General features: G+C 34.0%; 1 long non-coding RNA gene across 4 annotated transcripts; it reads left to right on the top strand.

Annotated features, from left to right (window-relative positions):
* The first annotated feature begins 10,646 nt into the window (after positions 1-10,646).
* On the top strand, positions 10,647-13,046 carry LOC110934778. Of its 4 annotated transcripts, XR_004891148.1 has the most exons (9): positions 10,647-10,919; positions 11,043-11,127; positions 11,408-11,461; positions 11,549-11,595; positions 11,719-12,019; positions 12,102-12,173; positions 12,332-12,394; positions 12,492-12,629; positions 12,825-13,046. It is a non-coding gene; the product is annotated as an uncharacterized LOC110934778 (long non-coding RNA). The 4 variants fall into 4 exon arrangements; XR_004891150.1 differs by lacking the exon at positions 11,408-11,461; XR_004891149.1 differs by having other exon boundaries at positions 12,332-12,629.
* Positions 13,047-13,658: the final 612 nt, after the last annotated feature.

Here is a 13,658-nt window from a genome sequence, read left to right as displayed (position 1 = left end):
TTTTTTGCGACCGATTTTGCGACCAAACATTTAGCGACTGAGTTTGTGACAGATTTTTTTTGCGACCGATTTTGGGACCGAACATTTAGTCATTGCGATTGTGACCGAATTTTTAGCGACCGATTTTTCGACCAAACCTATTTACGACAAATTTTGCGTCCAAACAATTAGCAACATAATCCCCTCGTCTTAATTACATTTTAATTCTCTTATTTTTAACCAAATTATAGACAATTAGTTATTACTTACACTTTATCCCTTATAAAAAATACTAACTACTCCACGGTCAAAACTAGCTCTAGGTTTTCTTAGACTCACAATTGATGGAATTCAACATTGGAGAGCATATGTTAAGGTGTTCCCATGATTTGTGAATGATGTTTGGATGATTGGTGTTATGCTGGAAGATCGGTTCCAAAGGGTGGGAATTGAGATGGTGATTGAACAAGTAATGATGGATAAAGAAGGAGAACGAATTTGTGAAATAATAAGAGCATTTACAATGGATTCTATACCTCATCTCTATAATTACACTAAAAAACACTATTTTTTTTCCTCTCATTTTCAATTAAATAATACTTTTTATACTTTTAATATTATCTTTTCTCTCTCCTACACTCACAAACACTTTAAAAAATATTATAAAATTATAAAGGGTTAATAGTAACCCCTCCGAATTTACTTTACTGATGAATAATAAAAAAACTTTTCTCTCCCCTCCATTCACAACCATTCTAAAAAATATAGAGAATGCACTCAAATAAATGTAAAGGATCCAGTTTAAGTTCTCTTAATGATAAGGTAAGCGTCTCCTTTGCCGAAGGTGGCTCATCTTGTCGGTCATTAAACCACTCAGGTGCTATGGATATTCTTAAACGTGTAGGTCTAGCCAAATACAACACCACTGCTACACCAGTCAACACGCAACAAAAAATAATCACCAAATTTTATACTTTCTAAGATGATTCTACGGACTATCGACGTCTAGCGGGTGGTTTGCAATACCTCACACTCACCCGACCCGACATCACCTACGTTGTTCAACAAGTATGCATACATATGCATGCGCTAACAACCATTCACATGAATGCTCTTAAGAGAATTCTCTGATAGATCAAGGGCAACCTTTCATTCTTGTTACATCTTACCTCATCTCAAGTACCTCCCTAGTTTCCTACACTGATGCGGAATGGTGGTTGCCCCGATACGAGACGATCTACTTTTGGCTAATGTGTATATATCGGAGTAATCTTCTCTCATGGTTCTCCAAGAGAACCAACACTTTCATAATCCAGTGTAGAGGCGAAGTACAAGGGTATGACTAATGTTGTTTCTGAAGTTTGTTGGCTCTGGAATTTGCTTATTGAATTACATACTCCTCCCTCACATGCTACAATTGTGTATTGTGATAATGTAAGTGCAATCGATCTCACCGGGAGCCCAGTTCAACATCAACGAACTAGACATATAGAAATGGACATCCACTTTGTTTGGGAAAAAGTGGCTAATGGACAAATTCGTGTACTTCATGTTCCCTCTAGATATCAGATTGCAGAAATATTTACAAAAGGCTTACCTAAATTTCTTTTAAACGATTTTCATTCCATTCTCAACATACGTGACCCCCTCGTTTCAACTGCGGGGGTGTATTATAATCCTTAAATGCATGTAAAGTATTTAGACATTATGGTAAATATTGTTATCAAATATATCATTAGTCAAGTTTGTAATCCCTTTTAATTAGTTGAGATATGGAATAACAATCATTGAGATTTAACATACTTTCACTAATGAACATATATTGTATTCCGCTAAAAGTTGAAACTCCTTTTGTGTTTGGTAGATATTAATTTTGGCAGGGCCGGCTAAGCCCATGTGCAGAATGGGCCTGTGCACAGGGCCCAAACCAGCATGGGGCCCAAAAATAAAAAAACTAAAATTCTGTATATGTTGAAATAGGGCCAATTACAAGAAGTTTCACATGTAAAGCACTAAAGCCCAGACGGTTGCAATGAATGTAATTTTGAAATAGGCCCAATTGTAATATGTGATCTGATATGAGGGGACGAGGGAAAGTGGGAAACAAAAAGACGCAAGACGCTGAATCGCTGATCGGCTGTGATTTCAATTGCAGTATTGCACGCACTGACGCACAGCACAGGAGACTTTGGGTCGCAGGTATATCAGACTATCAGAAAATTATAATCAGACATTCAGACTTTCGGAATCGGTCATCGGAGGTATGTTCATAACTTAATATCAGTCGCTGATTTCGTTTTTGATTTCATATGTTTTTTGTCCTTTTGATTTGGTTTAGCAAGTAGGTTCGATAACTTGATATTTTTGCTACACTATTTTTGTTAATTTGTTTTATCTATTTGGTAACAATTATCGTAGTATTATGGGTTATTTGATTGAATGATTGATGAGTTTATATTATATGAAGATTTGCGAATAGAGCCCAAATTTTTTATCTCGAACAGGGCCAAATTTTTTTTTGTGATTTTCGGAGACGGCCCTAAATTTTGACTTGTAATATATTAGATTGAAATTATTTTGGATATGTTGTTTGAACCATAGGATGATATCATAATAACAAAATAAGTTAGTAAAGGACAAATTAGTCTTTTCAACCCCATCATCCATGTACTTGTTATTTTGCCCCCTCGTCTTTACTTAACTTTTGTTAACTTAAATAATATTTAAACTATCACCCATCCATATTTACCTGTATATTTCTTTTAGTTATTTTTAACCAACAATATGATGTCGCGTATCCCACCCCACAACCAAAAAAACCTTTTTTTTTTGTATTCCTTCTATATCTTTTATAGTATGATGTTTAAAAAAAATTCCAATTACATGTATTAAATTACAGATTATTATTATAATAATAATATGTTTATGTAATCATTTAACACATTTGAATATTTATCAAAAAAGATTTAAGAATTGGATAAGAAAGTGTTGGCGGGTTGACACCCAGCCAGCCTGTTGCAATCCATAGTAAAATCGACATGTTTCAACCAGCATTATCTAATAGCATAGTGAACTATACTTTCATAAATAAATAGTTAATTCAGGCAAAAAAAAAAAAACAAGATTCTAAAAGCTATCATACTGGTCAAAAAGATTTGGGTTAATTTTTATCTCTAGCGAGTAAAATAGAAAAAACAGGTAAAAAGAAACAGGTCAATGAGTCAAGCAACTCAAAAGTTGTCCGAAGTGTGTTATATTATTACATTAAACCTCATAAATTATTCTATTCATCAAATCTAGATTACTAATCAAATAATATAGGCAATTATATCTACCACACCATATGATCTAAGAACTTAAGAATTACCTATAGAGAATTTGTTATGATACGAATTGATATTCCGGTAAAACAAAGATAGATCATTTGGGAGCGAAGAAATGCATTGTTAAAATAATATACTCTCTTTAATTTCTCCTGCACATATTATTGTTGGGCTTTGATAAAGTTTGTTGGGCTAATGAGTCCAATGGTCCAGTTGTTACAAGTTGTTATCAGGTCGTTATGGGCCAAGGGGTGATTTGGATATTTTATAAAGTTTAAGGGTTGTTGTGAAAGTATCTTTGTGTTCAGGTATATAATGGATGAGAGAGAAGGAGGACTTCAGTTGATCTAGATATTTCTTAGGGTTTTCTCTGGATTCTCTCCGTATTTTTGCTTTGATCATCTGAGATCTGAGTTGTTGGTGTGGTGATCAGTTCATCAAGCTATCTTCAAGCTGTTGAAGAGTTTCATTGGTTTTGTAGATCTCTGTGTAGAGATCATTGTTGTATTTGAGATCGTGTTGATCTCAGTTTATATTCTTTGTATCTTGTTTGTATTTCTTCTTTCATATTCAACAGATTATTCAATCTGTTGAATCTGTACTTTGTACTTCATAGATCTCAGATATTTGAGATCTAGGGTTTTGGTTGGGTACTTTTTTGGTTTGGGTTAATAATAGATTTTGTCACGTTTTTTGTCGCTACATCTTGTGTGATTATTCTGTTCTTGTTAGATCTATACAAATTTTACATGGTATCAGAGCTTGAAGGCTCTTTTACCCAGATCTAAGTCTTCCGCTGTTAGATCTTGTATAGATTTGTTCTGATATTGTTTTTTGTTTGTGTAGATCTGTGTTGCTTTTTTGTCTGATCTTGGGAGTTTAACGGTGTGGATCTTGACACTGTTCTTGGGATTCGTGTGAAGGCTGTGTTGGTCTTTGAAACCCTAGAAGGTTTCAAGGCAAACTAACCAGTGTTTACTCTTTGTTCTTGGTGTTGACTTGTAACCCTAGAAGGTTACAGTCTTCATCGTGTGTGAAGATTTTGCACCCACTGTGAGATCTTTCTTTTCTCTATAGTTAGTTTACTGCTTTTGTTGGTTGATTAGTTGAAGTCGGGGTAGTGAGGACCGGCACCATTGTTGCTTGTTATTGTTTGTTCATTGTTTGTCTGTCCTTGTGGTTTTCTCTCTTAGGGTTTGGCTCCTGTATTAAGACTTGTTCAGGCACTATAAGTGATGAACCTGAAATCTGGACACTGATACAGCTTCGCCATAGTGTGTTGTATATCTGTTTTATCTGTTGCTTTGTTTGTGTGTATTATCTGTCTTCTTGATTGTGTGTGTTATCATGGTTCAGCCAGAACCAAATGCTAGCACATCTCAGACCTTGATAGGTAAACTGGATATTGGAGATCCTCTTTATCTACATCCTAGTGATTCTAGTGCTCTTACTATTGTTAGTGTTAAGTTGAAGGGTACTGAAAATTATGCTGTGTGGTCTGCATCTATGAAACTTGCTTTAGAAGCAAAAAATAAGTTTGGTTTTATAAATGGAAAGTGTGAAAAATCCACTGAGGATTCTGTGCTTGCTAGTCAGTGGGATAGATGTAATTCTGTGGTGTTAACTTGGCTATTAAACTCTGTGTCTGAGGAACTTTTCTTAGGTCAAGTTTTTTCTAGTTTAGCTTCAGAGGTTTGGGAGGATTTGAAAGAGACCTATGACAAGATAGATGGTTCTGTGGTTTATGATTTGTTCAAGAAAATAAATAGTATTTCTCAAAATGGTTCAACTGTAGCTGACTATTATAATAGATTAACAACAATGTGGAAGCAGTTTGATGCTATGCTTCAACTGCCAACATGTTCTTGTAAAGCAGCTAAAGATTATAATGATTTTACAATGTTAATCAAGCTAATGCAATTTCTTATGGGACTTGATGATGTTTATCAACCAGTAAGAACAAATTTGTTAACCAGAGAAACTTTTCCATCTGTCAAGGTTGCTTATTCTGTGGTTTCTAGAGAGGAATCACACAGGTTAACTAGTAGTGGGTCAAAAGGACAGAATGTTTCTTTTGTTTCTAAACCAAATCAGTCTTTTGAGTCTAAGAAAAAGACAACTAATCAAAGAGGACCTAATTCTAATTTGAAGTGTACACACTGTAACATGATTGGTCATACTATTGATAGGTGTTTTGAATTAATTGGTTATCCTCCTAATTTTAGAAAAAGGTCTAATAATTCTTCTACTAAAACAAGTGTAACTGGTAGATCCAATGCTGCTGTTGGATCTTCTTCTAGTGTGTCTACTTCTGTTTTGCCTTTTACATCTGAACAGGTTGCTAAGTTGTTAAGCTTAGTTAGTGATAAGTCTGCTAATGTGTCAAGTACTGGAGTGGAGTCAACAAATGTAGGAGGTGAGTCTTGCTTTGTTTCTAGTGGTGTTAGTTGTTCTAGTTCTATGTTTTTTGAAGGTATAACTAGTTGGATAGTTGACTCTGGGGCTAGTCAGCATATGGTTAATAGTGATAAAGACATGTTTAATATAATTGATGTTTCTGATTTTGATCTTAAAGTTGGTCATCCTAATGGAACAAATGTTAAAGTTTTAAAAATTGGAGATGTCAAGTTAATAGATGGTGTTATTTTAAAAGAGGTTTTCTATGTCCCAGGGTATCATGTCAACTTACTATCTGTTCATAGACTAGCTAAAGATAATAATGTTAATGTTGTGTTTAAAGAAGATAGTTGTGTGTTACAGGATTCCAAATCAAGGAGAATCCTGATGACTGGTAGTCAAGATAGTGGTCTATATTTTGTGGGAAAACATGGTAATTCTGTTAATGTGTGTTTTAATAGCTTTGTTAAGTCTGGTTTATGGCATAGTAGATTGGGTCACCCATCTGATCAAGTGCTAGCTGTGTTAAAAGATAAGTTTGGTGTGAAAAATGTTGATCATGGTCTTTGTGATGTATGTCATAGGGCTAAACAAGTTAGAGTTCCATTTCCACTTAGTGAGCATAAGACAAAGGCTATAGGAGAATTAGTTCATCTTGATATATGGGGTCCATATAAAGTAACAAGTTATGAAGGATACAAATATTTTTTAACCATTGTTGATGATTTTTCAAGAACTGTGTGGTGTTACTTGTTAACAAATAAAACTGAAGTGTTTGAAAACTTATGTAGTTTCTATGAACTTGTCTTAACACAGTTTGAGAAAAAGATTAAGATGTTTAGAAGTGATAATGGAACAGAGTTTGTGAATAACCAAATGAGTGTGTTTTGTAAAAACAAAGGTATATTGCATCAAACATCTTGTCCATACACACCACAACAAAATGGTGTGGTGGAAAGAAAACACAGACATCTTTTAAACACAGCTAGAGCTTTAATGTTTCAAAGTAGTTTACCTTTAAGGTATTGGTCTGACTGTATATTGACTGTTGTTTACTTAATTAACAGGTTACCCTCTTCTGTGCTAGGTGGTAAGAGTCCTTATGAAATTGTGTATGGTTTTAAGCCCTCATTTGATCATTTAAGGAACTTTGGGTGTCTTTGTTTTAGTACAGTTTTGACTGAATCTGATAAATTTACTTATCATGCTGATAAGTGTGTTTTTGTTGGGTATTCAAATGTGAAAAAGGGTTACAAATTACTGAGTATAGATAATAGAAAAGTGTTTTTTTCTAGAGATGTAAAGTTCTATGAAAATGTGTACCCTTTCAAGTCTAATATAAATAAAGATCAAGAATTAATAAATAAAACAAGTTTAAATCATATAAATTTTTTTGATTTTACTGAAACAAATATGCCAGAAGTTCCTAATGTTCCCAATGATGAAGAGGGTACAACTGGTGCTCAAGATCACTGCAGTGATGATTAGCAGCCAGTGTCACCCTCTACATCTGCCACTGCCCAAAGTGTTGAGGATGTTATTCCTGAAAGTGGGCAGTTAGGTGGTAGTAGCTTGGGTAATATTGGCAGGGCAGAGGACACTGTAGTACATGATGAGACCAACCTATCTGAGGGACAGTCAGTTAGGAGATCTTCTAGGAAAGTGTCTTTTCCAAATAAGTTTAGTGATTTTGTTGTAGAAGGTAAAGTGAAGTATGGGATTGAAAAAGCTGTGAATTATGCCAACTTGTCTGTTGATAATCTGTGTTTGGTTACTTCTTTAAATAAGTCTGTTGAGCCTTGTTCTTATAACGAGGCTGTTAAAGATTCTAGGTGGATAGAGGCTATGAATAGTGAAATGGAGGCTCTTCTTAGGAATAACACCTGGGAAGTAGTTGACTTACCAAAGGGTAGAAAACCAATTGGTTGTAAATGGGTATATAAGATAAAGTATAGAGCAAATGGTGAAATTGAGAGGTATAAGGCTAGGTTAGTTGCAAAAGGTTTTAACCAAAGAGAAGGGATTGATTTTGGTGAAACCTTCTCACCTGTTGTTAAAATGGTCACTGTGAGAATTGTGTTAAAACTTGCTGTGAATAATTGTTGGCCATTATATCAACTTGATATAAATAATGCTTTTTTGTATGGGTCATTATCTGAAGAGGTTTATATGTCTTTGCCACAAGGGTATTATGTTAATGATAAGAATAAAGTTTGTAAGCTTGTTAAGTCCCTTTATGGGCTGAAACAAGCCCCAAGAAAGTGGAATGAAAAACTAACATCTGTTATAGTTAACATGGGGTTTGTTCAGAGTTTGTGTGATCATTCTTTGTTTATTTTGAACAAGGATGATATTGTTGTGATTTTATTAGTGTATGTTGATGATATTGTTATCACAGGGAATAATTCTTCTGAAATTATGACTGTTAAGAAGTGTTTGAGTGATAATTTTCAAATCAAAGACTTAGGCGTGTTAAAATACTTTCTTGGTATTGAGGTCTTGTATTCTGGTAGTTCTGTTTGTTTGTCACAAAGGAAGTATTGCCTTGAACTTTTATCTGAGTTTGGATATTTAGGTTGTAAACCTATTGGAACTCCTATTGAACAGTCACATGTTATTACTGCTAAAACTGATAAAGATGAAAAGTTTCTTGAGAATGTGTCTGGTTTTCAAAAGTTAATAGGTAAGCTAATTTACCTGTCTTTAACTCGTCCAGACATAAGTTATGCAGTCCAGTTTTTGAGTCAATACATGCATAAACCTTGTCAGTCACACCTGGATATTGCTTTAAGGCTATTAAGGTATTTAAAACAGTGTCCAGGGAAGGGTGTTATGTTCAGGAAAACAGGTAGTTGTGATATTTCTTGTTATGTTAATTCAGATTGGGGTAAGTGCACAAAAACTAGAAAGTCTGTTACAGGGTTTGGAGTGTTCCTTGGGGATACACTTGTGTCCTGGAAAAGTAAAAAACAAGGTATTGTTTCTAGGTCCACAGCAGAGGCTGAATACCGGGCAATGTGTTCAGCCACATGTGAGATTATGTGGATAAAAAATGTTTTATATGAGCTGAAAGTTGATTGTACTTTACCTATAAAACTGTTTTGTGGCAGCAAATCTGCTATATCTATCTCATTAAATCCTGTTTTCCATGAAAGAACAAAGCACTTTGAATTAGACTTGCATTTTTTACGAGAAAAAATTGCAAGTGGCATTATTGAACCATATAAAATTGCTACTGATAAACAGGTAGCAGACATTTTTACAAAAGGTTTAAATCTTATTCAGCATGGTTTGTTGTGTGAAAAGTTGGGTTTATTTGATATGTTTGCAGTTTGAAATTATGGGGGGGATGTTAAAATAATATACTCTCTTTAATTTCTCCTGCACATATTATTGTTGGGCTTTGATAAAGTTTGTTGGGCTAATGAGTCCAATGGTCCAGTTGTTACAAGTTGTTATCAGGTCGTTATGGGCCAAGGGGTGTTTCTGGATATTTTATAAAGTTTAAGGGTTGTTGTGAAAGTATCTTTGTGTTCAGGTATATAATGGATGAGTGAGAAGGAGGACTTCAGTTGATCTAGATATTTCTTAGGGTTTTCTCTGGATTCTCTCCGTATTTTTGCTTTGATCATCTGAGATCTGAGTTGTTGGTGTGGTGATCAGTTCATCAAGCTATCTTCAAGCTGTTGAAGAGTTTCATTGGTTTTGTAGATCTCTGTGTAGAGATCATTGTTGTATTTGAGATCGTGTTGATCTCAGTTTATATTCTTTGTATCTTGTTTGTATTTCTTCTTTCATATTCAACAGATTATTCAATCTGTTGAATCTGTACTTTGTACTTCATAGATCTCAGATATTTGAGATCTAGGGTTTTGGTTGGGTACTTTTTTGGTTTGGGTTAATAATAGATTTTGTCACGTTTTTTGTCGCTACATCTTGTGTGATTATTCTGTTCTTGTTAGATCTATACAAATTTTACATGCATGCATTTGTTTGATAGTATCAAACAGAGTAGTAACTATTTACAGAATTTGTTTGATGAAGATGGAAGCTTCTTGAAGTCCAAATGTGTGAAATTTAACAAACACAAAGAGTGCATTACTTACGAAAACAATGAAATTACTATTGAATTAAGGAAGATAATATGATTAAGTACGTGTTGTGTAAATGCATGAAATCTGACAAAGAATAGATGTATGTGTTTGTGATTAGATTCGATGTATGGAGTGAGATTTGAAACTAATGTTGTCCACCACAGATACTTTGAAAACAAATTCAACACCTCAATCGCAATGGAATCAAAACAAAACTAACCTCTTTGTTAGAAGCTCTATGGATTAGTTGGTATAGCCCATAGAGCCCTAAAAATATTCACGACAATTGAATGTCAATGGCAATTTAAGGCATTCATCCTTTCCATCAGTGTGACTCTTCAAATGCTTTAGTGTCAATTCTAAAGGGGATGAAGGAAGGGAAGAAAGGGGTAAAAATTAGGGATTTGAAAGAACTAAATTAAACTATAACTAGCTATAACACTGCGCGCGTTGCGCCGCGGGTACATCGCAAACATTAAATGAATTAGTCCAAACATTATGTGATGCAATAACCATAGAAAAACACGCGTTTAGAAGTAATCGATTGAACTCAATGTAACCTATATAAACAATCACTACTACAAAATGGAGTATTAGACGGTGTTGAAGTTTTATTTTAGACGGGGTTAAAGCAATGACACCGTCTTAAAATCAATATTTGATTAAAATATTCAAGAAAATTCAAAAAAACCCCGTCTAAAGCTTAAACACCGTCTTATACTATTTTATGCAATCTTTAGACGGTGTTGTCTTGAACACCGTCTTATAAACAAAATGATCCAACGGTTGGTGTTATATCTTGATATATCCCCCCTAACATCAACAAAACCCTTTTAGGCTTCCTTTGCTTCTCACTTTCCCCCCCCAAATTGCTTCCCACTTCCCCCCAAATCGCACAAGCCTGAGAAGACCAGCACTTCCTGCGTTTGAGACGACCACAACCACCTGAGATGGGCACCACCACCGGAGCACTAGGCACCCACCACTCAAGACCCCCAAATAACCACCGTATCTCACCATTCGCGTCTGTAGTGTCCGAGACCCACCATTCACCACCACCGAAATACGCCGCACCACCGCCGGTTTCAAGGAACTCACCACCGTATCTCAACAATTGATGAATTTGGTAATTTTTTGTGCTATATATTGTGTTAATTTTTTCTTCTCGCACTTGGAATTTGGATAATTTATAGTCTAGGGTTTGTTAGAACTTGATATCTAAAGCTAATTGTTAAAACTTGATATTTAGGGCTAATGATTCCCTTCTAATGACAGTAGAGACACCTACTCATGTGATGGATACACCTGCAACTTCCTTCTTGATTTAGGCTTTGGTATGGTCACATTGGACACATCTTAATTTTAGCTTTAAAGTTTTGCATAGTTGGTATGATGGGTTTATAATTACGTGATTGTTTGGATTTGATCATAATTGCTTGGTGTTAAATGCATTAAGTTATGATATTTAACTGAATATAATTGATTTAAAATTATGCATTCTGTTACCTGTGTTGAATGATTTTAGATCTGAATTTTCATATTTCAAGATAGCAAGTTTAGTGTAAGATATGTCATCTGGTAATTGTGATAGAACTGATATGCATTATCTAACAGAGTAACAGCATACAGTTGTGTAGAGGATGCAAGAAACAATGAAAAAGCTTAAAGGTAGAAACAACAAAGTTAGGATAGATATTAGACCAGTATGAAATTTGAGTCATTATGTAATTTTTTTGCTGGATCATCAAACTATAGGGTTTGCGGAGAATTGATATGTTGGCATTGACAGTACAGTAATTTAGGTATGACAAAAATCATCTTCACATGTTCATTTTTATCAGTAATATTTGCTCTCTAGAATTAATATTTTTATCTTTTTTGGGTTCAGCAAATAAATTGTTAACGGGTCAGTTCTATTTTTTCAGTTTAGTTCAAGCTTGTTTCAAGTTACAGAACGGCAACCACGTAAAGTCAAACTGCAGGAGAACAAAAAGAAAAAAATGTCAAGTGTTCATTTCGGATCAAGTTGAAACTAAAGAGCAGTTTCCGTAATTTTGGAACAACCTCTGTTCAATTATAATCTGAGCCATGCTGCTACCAATATATCGATATTAGCAGTTCTTCAATTTAATTCAATTTCAGTAGTAATCGGGATGTTGTCTTCTTGTTAGGCCAATCCTTGCCAAATAAATCTTGTGTTGCTGCTCGTGAACTAAATGACATGGGGTAGGTTTCTACTTTATAATATTTGAAATAGATCAAATTCTTATATATATATATATATATATATATTTTTTTTGCATTGAAGATATTTGTGTAGATGGGAGTTAAATACCATGTGCCATTGTCACTTGCTGGAAGATGATCCTTCTAAAATGAGGTGCTTATTACCAACAGTAAAAGCATTTTCTTTTTATTTAATTTGCTAGTTGATTTATGATGCATTTTGTTATCTATGTCTCTATTTGGCTGTGCATATATACAGATTTAAATATCTATGTCTCTTTTTATTTAATTAACCTGCCTCACTTATAACAGGTCAAAATTCTACCTTTCTACATTTCATAATCTATAGCCAAAACTGGACCGTTTGCTTAAGTTGTAAGTTAATCAATTTTTAGTTTCACTCGACTATATTTGAAAAATAATCTAAAATAATTTAATGGGTTTGATGAAGATTTTTTGAACACTTTTACAGTGATGAACATGTACAGAGAAATAACAAATCATAGATCTTTGAGGCATCCAAATATTTTTATATTCAAAGTGGTAAATCTTGGTTCTCCAACATATGTTTGACTTTGTCAATTTGTATCAAAACCAATTTCCCGATGAAGTAAGTAACATATACTTGTTTATCAATTTGTTACTTAACTGTTTATTTTTTTTTTTAAACTTAGAAGGTTTAGATGTATATAACATGTAAATATATACATAGCTTTATTGCCAATGTTGTTATCGGTTTTTCTCTTTGCCTTTAGATTTATTCTATAATATTTATAACAACTCTTTCTATCTACTTTTATTTTAGATGTGGCACGACATGAGAGAGGCTACGGATAATGAAATAGATGTTTTGTTGATGACGTTGATGCCGAAGTTTTTTAGCGAGTTAGGTATTTCGTTAGTTTAGCTTATGTGTAGTTTGTTATGTATTCACAAATGATTGTAATTTGACGGGTTTATTTCCGAATTGGATGTCTACGGGTTTATTTTGGATTTGAATGTGTATTGTTTTGGTTTGATTTGAAAATGTTCCATTGGTGTATATAAGGTTGATGTATTTTTTTTTCAGCACATTATAAGACGGTGTTAAAATGGTATTAAAAGACGGGGTTCACCTATAAATGTTTTGCTATTAAAAGACGGGGTTCACAAAGTTTAAGCCGTTCAAATAGAACACCGTCTAATAAGAGTTGATTTTAAGCCGGTGTTTAAATAAAACACCGTCTAATAAGAGCTGATTTTAAACCAGTGGGGCTTAAGACGGTGTTGAAAACACCGTCTTAAAACCCATTTCACCCCGTCTAAAAATCAGTTTTGTAGTAGTGAATGTGATTGGATCAAAACATAAAGTAAATTGAATTTATACCGTATAATCATACATAGAAAATGTAACATGTATAACGGAAAAGTTGACACGTATACTCAAAAGAGATTAATTAGAGCTTTTAAAAAAAAAGGAAAAAAAGAAACCACAATTTGACTCAACTCCGATCGAAACAAAATTTACATAACATTCATAAAATAATCATTAAAACATATTATATTTGACCTGACTCGTTTCCTCGAAAAAGTTTATGTTGAAACATACACCAACTCGAATTTATACCGAAACGTACATAAAAATGTGCACGAAAAAAAT

The sequence above is a fragment of the Helianthus annuus genome, chromosome 4, assembly GCF_002127325.2.
Source record: "Helianthus annuus cultivar XRQ/B chromosome 4, HanXRQr2.0-SUNRISE, whole genome shotgun sequence".
NCBI lineage: Eukaryota > Viridiplantae > Streptophyta > Magnoliopsida > Asterales > Asteraceae > Helianthus > Helianthus annuus.
This window is presented reverse-complemented; position numbering and strand designations above follow the sequence as displayed.